This window comes from Pogona vitticeps, chromosome 1 (assembly GCF_051106095.1).
Source record: "Pogona vitticeps strain Pit_001003342236 chromosome 1, PviZW2.1, whole genome shotgun sequence".
NCBI classification, from domain to species: Eukaryota; Metazoa; Chordata; class Lepidosauria; order Squamata; family Agamidae; genus Pogona; species Pogona vitticeps.
In genome coordinates this window covers 99434809-99451125 of record NC_135783.1, presented here as the reverse complement: position 1 = coordinate 99451125, position 16317 = coordinate 99434809, and the positions used below count along the sequence as shown (strand labels likewise).

General features: G+C 41.2%; 1 long non-coding RNA gene across 2 annotated transcripts in view; it reads right to left on the bottom strand.

Annotated features, from left to right (window-relative positions):
* LOC110069772 (uncharacterized) overlaps nucleotides 1-16317 on the bottom strand; it is a 108204-nt gene that overhangs the window by 12996 nt on the left and 78891 nt on the right. The window lies entirely within an intron of this gene.

Sequence of the window (16317 nt, the reverse complement as noted above, 5' to 3'; positions counted from 1 at the left end):
TGCCGACACCCCCACCATAATTGCCACTGTCTCCCTTAGCCAATCTTAAGGGAGTCCAGGCTACCCTTTGCAAAGATGGCAGCTGCAGCTTCCCTATCCTAAATGAAGCCGCATCCATCATCTTTGCAAAGGCCAGCCAGTGTCCCTTTCTACAGGCCGTGGCTGCAGAGGCCTGCTGAAGATGGTGGCAGTGGCGGCAGTACTGATTATGGTGGGGGGACATTGGTGGGGATGGCAGGGGGCATTGGCGGGGGGAATGGGGTGATGGTGGTGGCATGGGGACACGGGGGTGATCAGGGTTTTTTGTAACCCCCACAAATTGACGAATAAATTTGTCCTTTGTCGGTTCATGGAGGCAGCTTCATGCTTCATGAGTCGTCAACTTTTGATGACTCACAAAGCAGGATGACTTGCCAAAATGGTGAGTCGTCCCCATCTCTAATGGAAACCACCCATGAGCTGTGGGTTCTCTCCTCCATGTTCATTGTGACCTTGATTTCCCAGAATACCAATGTACATGGAAACCTCTCCATGGATGACAGAGTATAGATGGGCACAAACCAGAAAAGCAGTGGTTCGTGATGGTTTGAGGTTTGTAGCACACAAACCATAAACTTCCACAAACTTCCCCCTCAAAAAATGAATGGTTTGTGGTTCACTTTTTTGGTTCACACTTGGGGGGGGGGGGGACAGTGGACAGGCAGGCACTTCCACACAGGAAGCAGGCCTAGCTTCTATGTATGGAGCCAGGCCTCATGCCTCTCAGGATAGGGGAAAACATTTTTCTACTCTGTGCTTCATTTTGATATGGCAAAATGGATGCCCACCCCTACACTTCTCCCTCCTCCTGTCCTGGTGATGACTTGAAGATAAGGGAGGGAGGGGGAGGGGGAGGGGAGGGGGAGGGAGAGGGGAGGGGGAGGGGGAGGGGTGGACCTCCATTTTGCAAAAGCAAAATGAAGCACAGAGCTAAAAAAAAGTTTAGTGCTTCATTTGATTTCTGGAAAACAGGTTGAACAAACTGAACTGAACCACAAACTGGCCCAGTTTGTGTTTTTCTGTTGTCTGTAGTTTGGTTCATGCTTTTATTTATAATAACGGCTCTGCTGCTCAGATTCGTCACCATCAAGGAGTTCAAGGTGATAAAACTGGAGGCATCGGAGGTGAATATACCCAAATATGAGAACCTGAAAACAGCTATAGTCTAGAAATAAACAGACAGCCATTTCAGATATTCCAGAATAGCTATTATAAGTTTACAGTGATCCACAACTGAATAGAAGAACACAATACAAAGAACATTTTAATTTTCTGTGTATGTGTTTGTGTGTGTGCACGCCTGTTGATCTGTATATAGACACATATATATGCATTGTGCACAGTCTCTCTCTCTCTCATGTACATACTTCGAGTTGCAACCAGGATGGGAAATATTTAAATAAATATTGTATTCACAGTATACAAGAATCTTTCTTTTGTTCTGTAGTTCTCCAAAGTAGATTCGGCTACATTCTCTTTAAAAATGCACTTTTATCCTTCCTCGTCTTCATTAATTTGTTTGTTCAGGGCAGTATCTCTCATTCACCTTCTCTGCCCCTCACTTGATTGTACATTTCAAAAACTTGTGCAGGAGTCAGATATCCCACTGAGCTCTGAGGGATTGGTATTAATAAACACATTGATTTTGTGTTACACAGGAGGGAGGCATTGTTAAGCCTTCCTCTGTTACTTAGATAAAAGGAATCATGCCCAGCAGGTACATGCTTCTTGGACTAGCCTGTTAAGGGCATGTGTGCATTTGTGTGTTTTACAATATGTTTAGTTATTTCTGTAACTTTTAGTATTAAACTATCCAGGAATTCATAAAGTCACTTGCTCCGTTTAGCATTATGGCCTTTCAGGGTCATTTCACACTTAAATGGACATGTGAATGTTCTACTAAATATTTATAGGAAAAAGAGCTGCAGGCAACCATCACCCCCTCACTGGTATGTTTGTACTGAACCCATATAAGCAAATAACTATTTATTAGAATGTTACTTTATGCTACTTACATGCTAAAGTGGGATTACAGAAAATAATGCAGCCTATATTCTAAAGAAAACTGGGATTTTCAGCAAAGTTGATTGTTTAGGCACCAGCTGTATCTATTATCAGGGTTTTTTTTGGGGGGGGTTGCATTCTGTAGAAAATGTGTTATGTGATATCCAGTTAACATTGGACCAAAATGTAGTTTTCTGTAACCTCCACTTACCCACCAATTTCTGTGATAAAGGCCAAGAAAGAAAACATTCTGGCCTTTATTGGGACATAATTCAGGGTTTTTGTCTCTGTTCTAACAGAAAGCTAAAACCTAGGGCCTTCAGATTTGGAACCTCATTTACCTCCATGAGTCTCTTCATTTGCAATTCAGGCAGGATTCTTTGAACTAAACTGTTTTTATTATGGGAAGTGGATTTCAGCTTTAAGGGAAAACTTGAGCTCATTTGATTTGGATGCAACACATGCTAAATATCCTAAACTGACCTGTGGCAATTCTATTAAATGAATGGGTTGAGCACTATTGCCTCTACAGAACTATTTAGACACGTGGTATTGTTTTTTTTTTCTAATATAATACTTGCAGTATTTTTATTTTAACACAGTGTGGTGTATTAAACAAAGTGACAGACTAGGACTCAGGAGACCCAGGCTTGAGTCCTCTCTTGGCCATGACAGATGTGACCTGACAGCACAGAACATGCACATATTTATTTCTAGTATTACAATATTCTTACACCATTGGTCTATAACTGTGCTTCTAGCTTAATTGTAGCACACTTCTTCCTTCAACAATGCTGGGTTAGGGGCACCAAACCCCTGTGTTGTAAAAAATCTGTGTATAACTCATGCCCCTAAAAATGTAACTACAAACTATAAAGAGTTGATTCACATGTATGTTCATGCGTGCGCGTGCACACACAAAGGGAGTTCAAGGATTGAAAAAGCCTCTTATCAGAGGGAGAAAACAGAGGTGTGATGTCTCCTCCCTTCCCCCAATGGAGCAGCATGCCACTGTGACCTCTCCCAACCTGCATCGCCCTCCCAGCATGCCTCAGCACCCTCTCTCGCCACTATCTGAAGCGTATAGGACAGAACAGGGGGCCATCATTCTGGAACACCACCATTAGACCAGGGGCTGCTGCACTTTCAACAACAGAGGTCGTGGTAAGTCCAAGTCCCACCTTTCTCAGGCCAGTTCCTGAAGATGAATCGCAGCACAGTATTTATTGAATATTAACTTATTAAATATTTATTTATTGAATATGTATGCATTTATCTATTTAGTGAAATAGTGATTGATTGATTGATTGATTGATTGATTGATTGATTGATTGATTGATTGATTGATTGATTGATTGAATAAAAATCTGTGTATAACCCAAACCGTGCTGCTGAAACCTGTGCAATTTAACGGAGAAGTGTATTCCCTCATTCATTATGCTAAAATTTTGGAAGAGGTAGCGGTGTTAGTCTGTGCAAGCACATTAGGCAAAATCTAAAGAAACAAAATAAAACAAAGCAATTTAAATAAGAAAAAAAACATGTGGCACCTTAAAGAATAACCGTTATATCTTGATGTAAGCTTTCATAGACACGTCCGCTTCATCAGGCATTAAGAGACACAATGAAACAAAATGAAATGTATATGAAATATCAGTTTCACATTCTAAATGTTCATTGGTTACATGCAGTAATTAGGCCTATGTTTTACAGTTGTAAAAACACTTTAGGAAGACAGAAAACAAATACCAGGTCTAAGGGGGGGAGAGAAGAGAGGGGGATTGGGGGATTTCACATACACTTCATTTCATTTCATTCTTTCTCTTAATGTCTGATGAAGTGGACATGTCCATGAAAGCTTACACTGCAATATAATGTTTCTTAAAGGTGCCACATGTTTTTGTCTCTTTTTTTGCATTGTTTTGTTTCTTTGGATTTTACCTGACATCATTGTTTTGAGACAATTTTGCCAGCTCAATACTGAGGGACAGAAATAAACTATAATTCTACAGCCGTCAGATGGCCAGATAGAAAGATAGACAAATAGAATAATCTATTTTGCTCAGATGTATATCACACTGAGTCCACGGAGAATTAGGAAAAGACCATGTGGTTCTTAGGATTACACAAATGCAATGGGCTTACTCCCAGGTAAATAGGTATAGGAATGATGGCCAGTACACATGGACATTCTGCTAATAATTATAGTCATTTTACTGAGAGCTTCTTTGCTCATGGCAAAATGGCTAAGCAAGTTCTTTGCTACAAGCCAAACTGTCTTTGTAATACAACCTTCTGCATGAGGGTATCTGCCCATGATGAGGGACGTGGTCAACCTGCTTATCACAAGCATCAAACAACTACTGCACATGAAGGCAGTTTGCAAAAGGGAAATGTGACAAACCCAGACCTACTGGAGGATGCCACACTTTAACTATGCTGCCACCAACCATTCCCTGTAAGAAGTCACACAGACCAGGAATGGATTTTTAAACAAACAAAGGAATAAGGTTTATTTAAATAACACACAGGGAAAATAAAATGATCAAGTGAATAAGATACAGTAACGTGGCTTAGTCTCAATCATACATACACCAGTTGGGTTCACACAGAACACCTTTAAATAAAGCACAGACCCTGAACCTATCAGTTCTGGCTAACCATACAGACACCTGAACCTATCAGGTAGGTACTGACTGACACACAGGAGTACCCTGTCTGACACACAGACTCCCACACCAGCTTCTTCTCTCAGCTTCTTTCTCAGCTCTCCTCCACACAAGCTCCACATATATATACAGTACAGCCCCTCCTCCTGATGTCCCGCCTTCCACTCCCCATAGGATGGAACTTTCCCTCCAACCCATGACAGACAGGTAACATCAGTGCTGTATGTAACACCTCCCCTCTTTATAAGTTGTTTTGTAGGGGGAAAGCTAAAGTGCTTTTCACCAAAAAACAACCTGGATCCAAAACATACAAAAACATTTATACTATAACATACAATACCATACTTACTTATACTTACTCTAGGATAAACATATCAATTAGGCAGTTAAACATTTACCATTTACAATACATCAAGTTACCTTTATTCATACAAACCAAGCATGTTTAATAAACAAGCACATTTAACCTTTGGTCACCAAAATATATACATAGTCCCTGTTTCTTTCGCCGTCTTCATTCTTCGGGTCTTCTTGACAAGGCGTCAGCAACACAGTTCACTGACCCTCTGACCACCTTCACTTCAAAGTCATAGTCTTGCAGGTTTAAAGCCCACCTCATAAGTTTGCTATTGTGGGTTTTCATTGTCTTTAACCATTGCAGTGGTGAATGGTCAGTGCACAGAATAAAATGTCTTCCCCAGATGTAAGGCTTGGCCTTCTGGATCGCGTAGACTATGGCCAGGCACTCCTTTTCCACAGTTGCCAAATGTCTCTCACCTTTCTGGAGTTTCCTACTCAGGTAGGACACTGGATGCTGGTCACCATTTTCATCCTCCTGGCAAAGAACGCCTCCTACCCCGCTGTTAGACGCATCGGTGTAGATGATGAACTCCCGGTCGAAGTCTGGAGCACGCAGCACAGGATAGTTGATTAACGCCTCCTTCAACCTCTGGAACGCCGCCTCACAGTCGCTGGTCCACGGGATGCGGTCATCCATCTTCTTCCTCGTCAGATCGGTCAGCGGAGTCACTATCTCGCTAAACCTCGGGATGAACTTTCTGTAGTAGCCCACCAACCCAAGAAATGATTTGACTTTTTTCTTGGTGTTGGGTCTGGGCCAGTCACGAACTGCTTCTATCTTGGCCTCTAGGGATTTGATCACTCCTCCCCCTACCATGTGACCCAAGTATTTTATTTCTGGGCTACCCAGCTGACACTTGCTCGCCTTTACTGTTAGCCCTGCTGCACTTAACCTCTGCAGCACTAACTCCAGGTGTTTCAGGTGATCTTCCCAGGTATTGCTGAAGATCCCTATATCGTCAATGTAGGCCACAGTAAAGTCACTGAGCCCTGCTAAGGTCTGGTCCATCAGCCTTTGGAATGTGGCTGGTGCATTTCTGAGACCAAAACTCAGGACTCTAAACTCATAGAGACCAAAAGGGCTGCAAAAGGCGGTCTTTTCTTGATCCCTGGGATCAATCCTTAATTGCCAATATCCCTTTACCAGGTCCAATGATGAAATGAACCGACAACCCCCTATGGTTTCAATCAGGTTGTCTAGCCTGGGCATTGGGTAGGCATCAGGAGTGGTTACGCGGTTTAATTTCCTGTAATCTACACAAAACCTAATGCTCCCATCAGGCTTGTCCACTAGGACTATCGGAGAGGACCAAGGACTAGAAGAGGGGACGATTATGTTCTCCCTAAGCATCTCGTCCAGCTCCTTCCGCACCTTGTCCCTATAGGGTCCCGTCACTCGGTATGGGGATACTGCTTGCGGGGGTGCATCCCCTGTGTGGATCCGATGCATCACTCCCTTCACTATCCCCGGCTTATTGGAAAACACCTGTTGATATTTGATGAGCAGCATTTTTAGTTCTTGCTGCTGGTCTTGGGTGAGTGCAGGACTGATCTTTACCTCCTCTGGGTTGTATTTTACTTCTCCTCTACCCTCCCAGAAGGGTAATCCAGCTTCCTCACTCTCAGCTGCTTTTATTGCAAACAAAACCCTCTGTTCCCCTCTGTAGTAGGGTTTTAGGGCATTCACATGTACCACCCTCCTTGCTTGGTTCTCCTCCTGCTCTATAAGGTAATTCAGGTCTGACATCTTGGAAATGACCCTGTATGGTCCTGCCCATTTGAGCTGCAGTTTGTTCTCTCTGCAGGGCCTAAGCCAAAGCACTTCCTCCCCTGGGTCAAAGTGCCTCTCCCTGGCTTTGTGGTCATACCAGGTTTTCTGTCTGACCTTCTGAGCTTGCAGGTTTTCTGCTGCTAGCTCTAGGTTTCTCTTTAAGTCATTCATCAAGGTGTCTATGTATGTCACAACGTCTTGTGGGTCATCCTGGGTGATCTGCTCCCAATTTTGTTTGATCAAATCAAGGGGCCCTTTCACCCTTCTCCCAAACAAAAGTTCAAACGGACTGAACCCGGTACTGGCTTGTGGCACTGATCGATAAGCAAACAAAAGGGATTGCAGCTTCTGGTCCCAATTGTTTGGATTCTCTGCCAAGTAAGCCCTAATCATGCGCATCAGAGTCCCATTGAACTTCTCCGTTAACCCATTACTTTCAGGGTGATAGGCAGTGGTTTCCTTGTGTTTAATTCCACAGATTTGCCATAACCGTTTCATGAGCTTCGATGTAAACGATGCGCCCAAATCTGTGATCATTTCTGAGGCAAATCCCATCCTGGACATATACCCCACCAAGGCATCTGCCACTGTGTTAGTTTCAATGTTAGTCAAGGGTATGGCTTCAGGGTACCTCGTGGCATGGTCCACAATGGTGAGAATGAACCTGTTCCCCCTCTTTGTGGCCTTGGGCAAAGGTCCCACAATATCCACCCCTATACATTTGAACGGAGTGTCAATCACAGGCAAAGGGCACAACTTTGCTTTGGTCCTGTCACGGTTATTCCCCTGCCTCTGACACACATCACATTGCTTACAGAACTCCTTGATCTGCTTCCCTATTTCAGGCCAATAAAAATTCTGTGTGATTCTCTGCTGTGTTTTGTTCACCCCTAAGTGCGCAGCAAACATATCAGAGTGCCCCCTTTGTAAGATCATGGGGCGATACTTTTCAGGTACCACCAGCTGACTTCTGATCCCATCTCCCCCTTTTGAGATATTCCTCAGGGTCTCTCTATATAAAATTTCCTTTTTCTCTCGAAATCTCACTGGGGTTTCAGGTGTTAGCTGGGCGTCTGTCACCTGTTCAAAACACTTTTGGAGAGTGGCGTCTGCCTTTTGCTCTTGGCCAAATCTGCTGTCCGTGGTCAAGGTTTCCACCACAGCCTCGGAACTCCCCTCTGCTTCCGTCTCGGGCTCATCAGTACCCCCCTGAACTGTCCCCGTGGTGGCTTGTGAGCGTGTAATCACATGTTCAGCCAGGTCATTTCCCACAAGCACGGCTGCTGGCAGAGTCGATGAAATCGCTAGCCGCCAAACTCCCCTCCAGCCTTGAAAGTTCACAGGTACCTCAGCTACTGGCAGCGAGATCACCTGTCCCTCAATCCCTGCCACCTTTATGCTCTCATTCGGGATTATATACTCCCTAGGAATAATATCTGGATGGCACAGGGTCACCTGGGAACAAGTATCTCTTAGCCCCCTATACTGATGGTCAAGTATTCCTACGTCCACCCCTGCGGTTTCAAACAACTGAGAATCTGTTCTCACTAGTAAGCAGCGCTTGACCTCCACCAGAGGACCATTTTCCTCAGCCTGATCAGCAGATGTAACTGTTCCAGATTGAGTAGCCATGGCAACAGGCTCCCTCACTGACAAGGAGCTTTGCTCTTTCTGGACACAGAACACAGCTTTTGGCTTGGTTCCACTCAAATCATGAGGCACATTTCCTTTTAGCTGCTTCAATTTCTCACACTCTGAGATTAGATGGCCCTTTCCTTGACAGAAATAACATTTTCTGCTGTACTTGGAGTCTTTCTCATCTGGTTTTGGTTTTCCCTCCAAAATCTGAGGTCTTTGTTTCGTGTCTGAGGGCTTCCCTTCACCATGGGCCCCTCCCACTTGCTGGTTTTTTCCTGGTCCCTGAGAGTACTTGCTGTAGGTTTCTTTGGGTTTTCCTACAGATTTCCCCTCACCTTAGGGCTTTCTTATCTGAGAAATAAAATCTGCGATCTCTGCCGCCTCTGCCACAGATTTCGGTTTCCTTTCCCTCACCTGGAACTTCAGTTCCCCATGCAGGACTGAATAAAACTGTTCCAGCGCTATCAGGTCTTTGAGCTGCTGGTAGGTCTCTGTTCCCTCCTGAGATAGCCATTTCTCTAGCAGCCTCACCAGTTGGGCCCCCACTTGGGTAAAAGTCTGCTCTGGTTTCTTGGTGAGTGACCTGAATCTTTGCCTCAGCTGTTCCGCATTTATCCCATGTCTGGCAAACACCAGTTTTTTAAACTCTGCGAAATCTTTTAGCAGTTCCTCTGGCATCTCTGCATAGACTTCTGCCAGGCTGCCACTGATTAAAGATCGCATAATGGTCATCTTCTCAGTTTCCCTTACTGAGAAGTCCACAAATGCTCTTTCCACTAGGGAAAAGAACACCTCAGGGCAATCCCCCTTGTGGTACACAGGGAATTTCTTCAGGTCAGTTTTAGACAATTGGCCCCCCCTCAGAATCTCTATTGTTATTATTGTTCTGATTCATCAGTTCCAATCTTCTTAACTCAAACGCCATCCGTTCTTTCTCCAATTCAAATTGTCTTTGCCTCTCTCTTTCCCTTTGCTCCATTTCCCTCACCCTCAGTTCATGCTGTTGGGCTAGGAGCAATTTTCTGAGTTCTGGGTTCTGGTCTCCCGTGCTGTCATCCTGCACTGAGCCAAATTCATCCTCAGAACCATGGTCTACCTGGGGTTCCCTCGCTTCACCCATTTCTGCCATTTGGCTTCGAGTCAAGGGCATAATCCCCCCCCAGAACAGGCTGCTTTCAAAAGTCAAGCCTCAAAATAAAGCGACCACTTTTTTTTTCCTTTTGCCTCAGAACCAGCCTTCTATAGATTGCTGCTGTTCTTTCAGCACTAACTTGCAACTGTTGCCAGCCAGAGTCCACCCCCCTCTGCTAGGCCTCTCAGCAGACAAGCTAGATCACTGCTACTTCACTCAGTTTTGCCTCAGCTTTTCCCGCCAAAACAGGTTGCCTCAGAGCTCCCTAATCTGGTCCCACCAATCTGAGGTTACACGTTCTTCCACTAGCCTACCTCCCCGTGAGGTAAGCCTAGAAGATTACCTACGCGCTCTCAGATTGTCCCTGACTAGACCCCCCTTGCTCTGGGCACACTTGCCAAGGCTTTGCTGGACCACTGGACAACTGGACCAGTCGTATCCCACACGCTGGACACCAATCAATGTGACAAACCCAGACCTACTGGAGGATGCCACACTTTAACTATGCTGCCACCAACCATTCCCTGTAAGAAGTCACACAGACCAGGAATGGATTTTTAAACAAACAAAGGAATAAGGTTTATTTAAATAACACACAGGGAAAATAAAATGATCAAGTGAATAAGATACAGTAACGTGGCTTAGTCTCAATCATACATACACCAGTTGGGTTCACACAGAACACTTAAGTTGAAGCACAGACCCTGAACCTATCAGTTCTGGCTAACCATACAGACACCTGAACCTATCAGGTAGGTACTGACTGACACACAGTAGTACCCTGTCTGACACACAGACTCCCACACCAGCTTCTTCTCTCAGCTTCTTTCTCAGCTCTCCTCCACACAAGCTCCACATATATATACAGTACAACCCCTCCTCCTGATGTCCCGCCTTCCACTCCCCATAGGATGGAACTTTCCCTCCAACCCATGACAGACAGGTAACATCAGTGCTGTATGTAACAGGAAATTATGCTGTATATGACATCTCTGCATAGAAAAAAATAGGTGCTAGGTTTGAAGGATTGTATCAGTATGAGTAAGTATGAATAAGGAGTCATTCAGTAAGCAGCCATTGGTTATTCTGCATACAGGTGGAACAAAAGAATAATCCAAGGAAACCATTGATCTATGGTCATTCCATCAACACAAACAAATAAAAACAAACCAAGTTTGGTGTGCCCATACCCATGAGCAGTGCCATCACCACTACTACAGGGAAGAAAGAGAGGGGGGGGAGAGAGATGTTGAAGACTATTTATAATATTATTCAGCTCTGCAAGGTGAAAGTGAGAATTAATGTTTGTAATTGATGGTGCAATGTGTTAAAAACATTGTTGTGAGTGCTAATGTAAATCTCCGTTCTAACGTGTAATGAGGCATAAATCATGTTTGTTCTTGAGTGAGTGCAAATGTGCATTCCTGTCACTAAAATCTAATCTGTTTAAAAAGATGGGCAATTTACAATGAGCAAGTAAATAACGGTCCTTCTTATTTATTCATGGTGGAACATTGCTTTGAGGAGGAGGCAGGATTCATTAGTCTTCCCTTCTGGATAATAAGTGGCCAGGCTTTTTCTGTCCTCTTCTTGCTTGTACTCAAGATATCATTGTGAATTCTTCTGTAACTATGGCTTTCCTTTTTTTTTTAAATATTATGGATATATACCTTGTCCAATATGTTGTCCTTTCTTTCTTCTCTTCTTGGTCTTATGCAATTTTACACATAACTCCTTTGACTTCCTGAGTAAATTATTATTATTGCAAAATACTAGGAGCTAAAATTAATTGTTAGTCCTTCATTGAAAGAACAGGAGCTGGTAAATCAGCACACATGTAGTCCCATTAATTCACTGAGTTTAATCCGGTTAAGAGTAACAGACAGACTTTGCTACTGGTGGTAAATCTATTATATCAACATGATGCGGAGTTGGAATGCTTAGCCCCAGCTCTGATGGATGTCAGTCACTTTCAGTTATTCAGAATGATGGTGAAGAAACTAAAAAAGCCACTTTGTAGATTATTGTGTAATACTCCAAAGGGTTCATCTACATATCTGATTTGCTCCCTTTTAAGAGGAGGTTCTGTTGCCCATTGAATTAGGTTTATTTTACAGATCTACATGATGCCATGCATCCGCTTTATTTTAGAGTTATTTTCCCTAACTAGAGAAGTCCCTTCCTTCAGCCCAATGTGTCAATCTTTGGAAGGCAGAAGAACCATGTGGTGGTAGAACTGGGCAAAGATTGTGAAAGGAACATAACAATCCCTTTGGAGGCTCTCAAGGTCACCCCAATTGGTTTCCAATAAATGGCTGAGTGGATTTTCACCATATTTAAAAGATACGTTTTTGGTCTTTTGACTTTAAATGTAGGCCATGTAGGCCCATACACTATATGGAATATATTATGTAATCTACGTTCAGGAGCTCTCAGTGTCATCCCAATTATGTTGTTGTTGTAAGATAAACTATTATGCCCTCTGTTTATTCCAGAGTCTTGTGGCACATTATTTTAAAGACTTTAATGAGATGCATTCAGAAATTTACATGTTTTTATTTATGTTATAATTTTATTGGGTGGGAGCTCTATATAGGGAGCCATACTAGCTGGGGGAGTGTGGGAATTGTACTCAGATAAGCTGAATTAATATCAAGTTGTAAAAGAAAGTGTAAAAGAAAAAAAGGATGCACAGAGAGGAGAGAGGACACTAGAATGATGATAGGACTCGAGGTATTTTAATCCTGGCAAAGCCAGTTCTTTTGGCTTTTAAATCAGTAAAATTAATACATCTTCCCTCCCTCAAGCTTCTTCAAGTTCAGGTTATGGCATACACCGTCATTGAAGTTCATATCTGAGAAACTTCCACTTCCACTTTCTTCTTGGGAGATAATTATAATCATTGGGTGCATCATTTTCTAATGTATTGGAATGTTCATGAAATTTATTGTGTCACAACATTTCAGCCAATTGCTGCCAGGAGATATACTGTATACTGCCGTTCACTATGTATTATTTATCTGCCATTGTACTTCAGCACTTGTGGGCTATCCACTTCTCAAACCAGTTGAAATAAAAAGATTATGCCACAATATACTGTCTTAATCTTTGATGGTTTTAAAGACATTTTGTTGTGAAAACTGTAATTTACACTACTTATCTCACGGCACATAGCAGTTAAGTAGCATGCATTCTAAATTATAGAGTAATTATTTTATGCTCATTTGATAGCATATGTATATAATTTGCAATGATCGTTTGAAAATGAGGCTTGCTGTTTTGATCGGGCTCAGTTGCCACTTTTCTCTTTCATGTCTTCTACACACCTACTATCATTCCCTTTGATCTGTCTTTTTATTATTAGCTGGCATCACCCAGTTCTTCCCACTCCACACACACAAACTGAAAAGAGCTCCTTCACACCAGTTTCATTTAATCCTTGTCTGTTTTCCTTTCTATCTTTGTTGTCATATTTTTGATGTCTCTTTGCTGTTTTCTTTTTATCTTGTTATCTGCTTCTGTTTAGCTTTTAATCTTCTAAATTCTCTCTGTTGATAGGATCACTTTTAATCTTCCCTTAATATGGCTTTTTCTTGATCTTTCAGTTAGAGGTGCCAATAGCTGTAACTTAAAAAACAACAACACCCACCTAAAGAACAAAAAAGTGAACTTTAAAGAAAGAGGTCATAATAGTTCCTAGAACTGTAAAGTACACATGCATAACACAAAAATGGGGCTAAATCTGTGAAGACACAACTCTTCAAGACAGTTCACATTACTGGCTGGCTACCTGAGTGGGTTTTTAAATGCATGGTTGTACCTTACTGCTTTGAATCTGGTTTTGGTGTTGTTTTTGTTTACCATATTTTAGTGTGGCATTTGTTTGATCCTTTTTAATATTTGTATGCCTACTGTTTTTAGCTTTAAATATTGTATTTTAAGAATATAAGCAGCCCTGGGTCCTTTTTAAAGAGAAAGTTAAGGTAAAAATATTTTAGGTAAAAGAACAAAACTAACAAATAAATAGTAAGAATGTAAAACAATAAGACAGAATACGTTTACATAGCATAAAAGGTTTAAACCAGCCTCAACAAGGAACCTCAAATTATGTAAGATGGAACTATACCACCAGGTTTTTGAAGCTTGGGGTCACTAGACAGAAGACCCTAATCCTTGTCCCTCACAAGGCGTTATGGTTGTAAGACCCAAGCAGATGCACATACATGTGTATGAGTGACCTCCAGAATGAGTGACCTCCAGACAGTTGAGTCATTAATATCCCTCCTCAGATTTTGCAAACATACCTTGTGGGTGAAGTGTGTTTGCAAATCTGCACAGGGATATCACATTTATATCCCTATAGCTGGTACAAATATAAAAGTAGTTGATGTGTGGTCTGTTTGGACACTTAACCAGTGAAAATGAAAGATGTTTTAAAATGTTTTACCTGTGGTAGGGCGTTATACCAGCTGATCTTCAACTCTCTACTTACGTGTGGGATGGATTTCATTGATTTTATTGGAATGCACTCTGGTGTAAAGCACAATAAATATTATTATTATTAATATCATGGTACAGTATAGTTTGCCAATTACATACTTGTAATGAGAAATGATGGTTTCTTCACATTCTCTGAAAGCTTTCCCTCTCCCTAAATGAATTGTTTTCAAATCCTGAAGAATAAATATATCTAAATTTCTTACTGAATAAATGTTAGTCTGTCAGAAGGTCTGACAGTTGTACAGCTTCCTAAGAGCCCTATAGACCTTTGGAAAAATCAGAAGCCCATGTTTGCATAGCTGGCATTTATCCCCATAAAAGAGTTAATTCTGGTGTGAACCAGACCACCATTCTTAATCACATAAAATGTCACCTAGGTGTCAAGGTAGAAGTCTTTTCATTGTTGGAATGATTGCAGGCAACATCAGCTTGTCTAAGTATACAAGCTGTAGTCATTTACATTGTTTCAATGTTCCATAAGCAAAAAAGGAAATCCAAAATATTGAAGGCATGGTTTTGTTTTTTTTTGTTTTAAAGTTACGGGCACATTTCAGTAACACAAAAATCAGTCTTATAACTGAAAAACTACAGGCAAAAAAATGCTAGAAAATATACATAAACAAAACTTACCAGTAAGTTGAAGTCAAATAATTAAGGTAGAATTCAATGTAACAAACATGGCACAATAAAAAAGCAGATAATATATATCTCTCTCTAAAATACATCATGAAAAAGTAAAAATCATTTATTGCTTTGAGTAATCTTTAGCTTTTCAGCATATTACTGGACACACATGAAAAATATTCTAAATACTCATGTCCTTCTGAGATGCTGCTGTGAGCTGTGCTTCTACATTTTGCTGCTTTACATGTCTGATGTCAAGTACTAATTAATTTGATGTCTGGTGCCAAGTATTAATTATTTTTTTTGTTTTTATTTGTATTTATGCTTATGTTACTGTTGTTTTGGTTATTGGGATTGCAATTTTGATCTTGATTTTGATTTTTCTACAACTATTATGTCTCATTTTTTAAAAGTGTTGTTATTGTTTTATTGTTTGGTTTTATTATATTGTAAACCACCCAGAGTGGCCTTGCATCCGGAAGGGTGGCATAAAAATCAAATAAATAAATAAATAAATAAATAAATAAATAAATAAATAAATAAATAAATAAATAAATAAATAAATAAATAAAATCAGTGTTATTGGTATCCAGTGTGGTGTGGCATGTGATGTGGTGTGTGTGTATATATATATCTTGCCTTCCCATATTTGCATTACTCTCAGATGCTTGCATTTCTTTTCAACTGTAAACAACTGAATTTTGCCAGTGTGGTAAATTGCTGTGTTGTACAGTTAGAAAAAATGTTAAGGGAAATCTCCATTGCTTTTATTGGGATGGCAAAGTATGACTCTCAGAAATTATGAGGCTATCCGGTTGCTACTATGGCAGACAATAGACCTTTTTTTGACTAATGGGTCCCTGTATCTGTGGGAATAGTTAGCTAGTCCTATAATAATTTACTAGGTAGGCAAAATGCCATGAGCGTAATGTGCTGGTGAACTAATTTGGCCAGGTAACAATTTGCTACATCTGCATTTTAAGCTTCTAAGAGATTTTTTTTGCAAAATTGTTTTGTATTTCAACACTCTACGTTCAAATTTCAAACCTTGACATGTTAATATTCTCTGCTTTCACAGAACATAGTCTATTTGCCAGGATGCTGCAATAAAACAAATCCTGATATCAATGGAATAGTCTCTAAATTCTATGTTTTAATTCTAATTCTAATTCTATGTTTCCCTTCTTTGTTTGGCATTATGTTAAGAATATAAATGGGTCATTTCTAAAAGGATGCAGGCTATACATTGGAGCAAAGAGAAATAAAAATCTATATCAGCCTTAGTCAGAAAAGGAAAGAACTGGGACCCATGAGAGCTTGTCTTGAACTACAGGGAGAGTGCTGGGATCATGGCCCAGAGGAAGAAAGTTCTCACTGGTATCCCCAAGAGTGTTCAGGCTTCCCATTGACTTCTATTTAAGTAATAGAAAATGTGCTTATCAGTTGCATTAATCCATTTACACTTGTATTTTCACACCACTGAAATGCCTTCATTTCTGCTGTACTTCAGGTCTAAAATTCTTATCTTTCTATGTGTGGCAGAATTGCTGGAGTATATATCCTTCCCAGGCTGCCAAGGG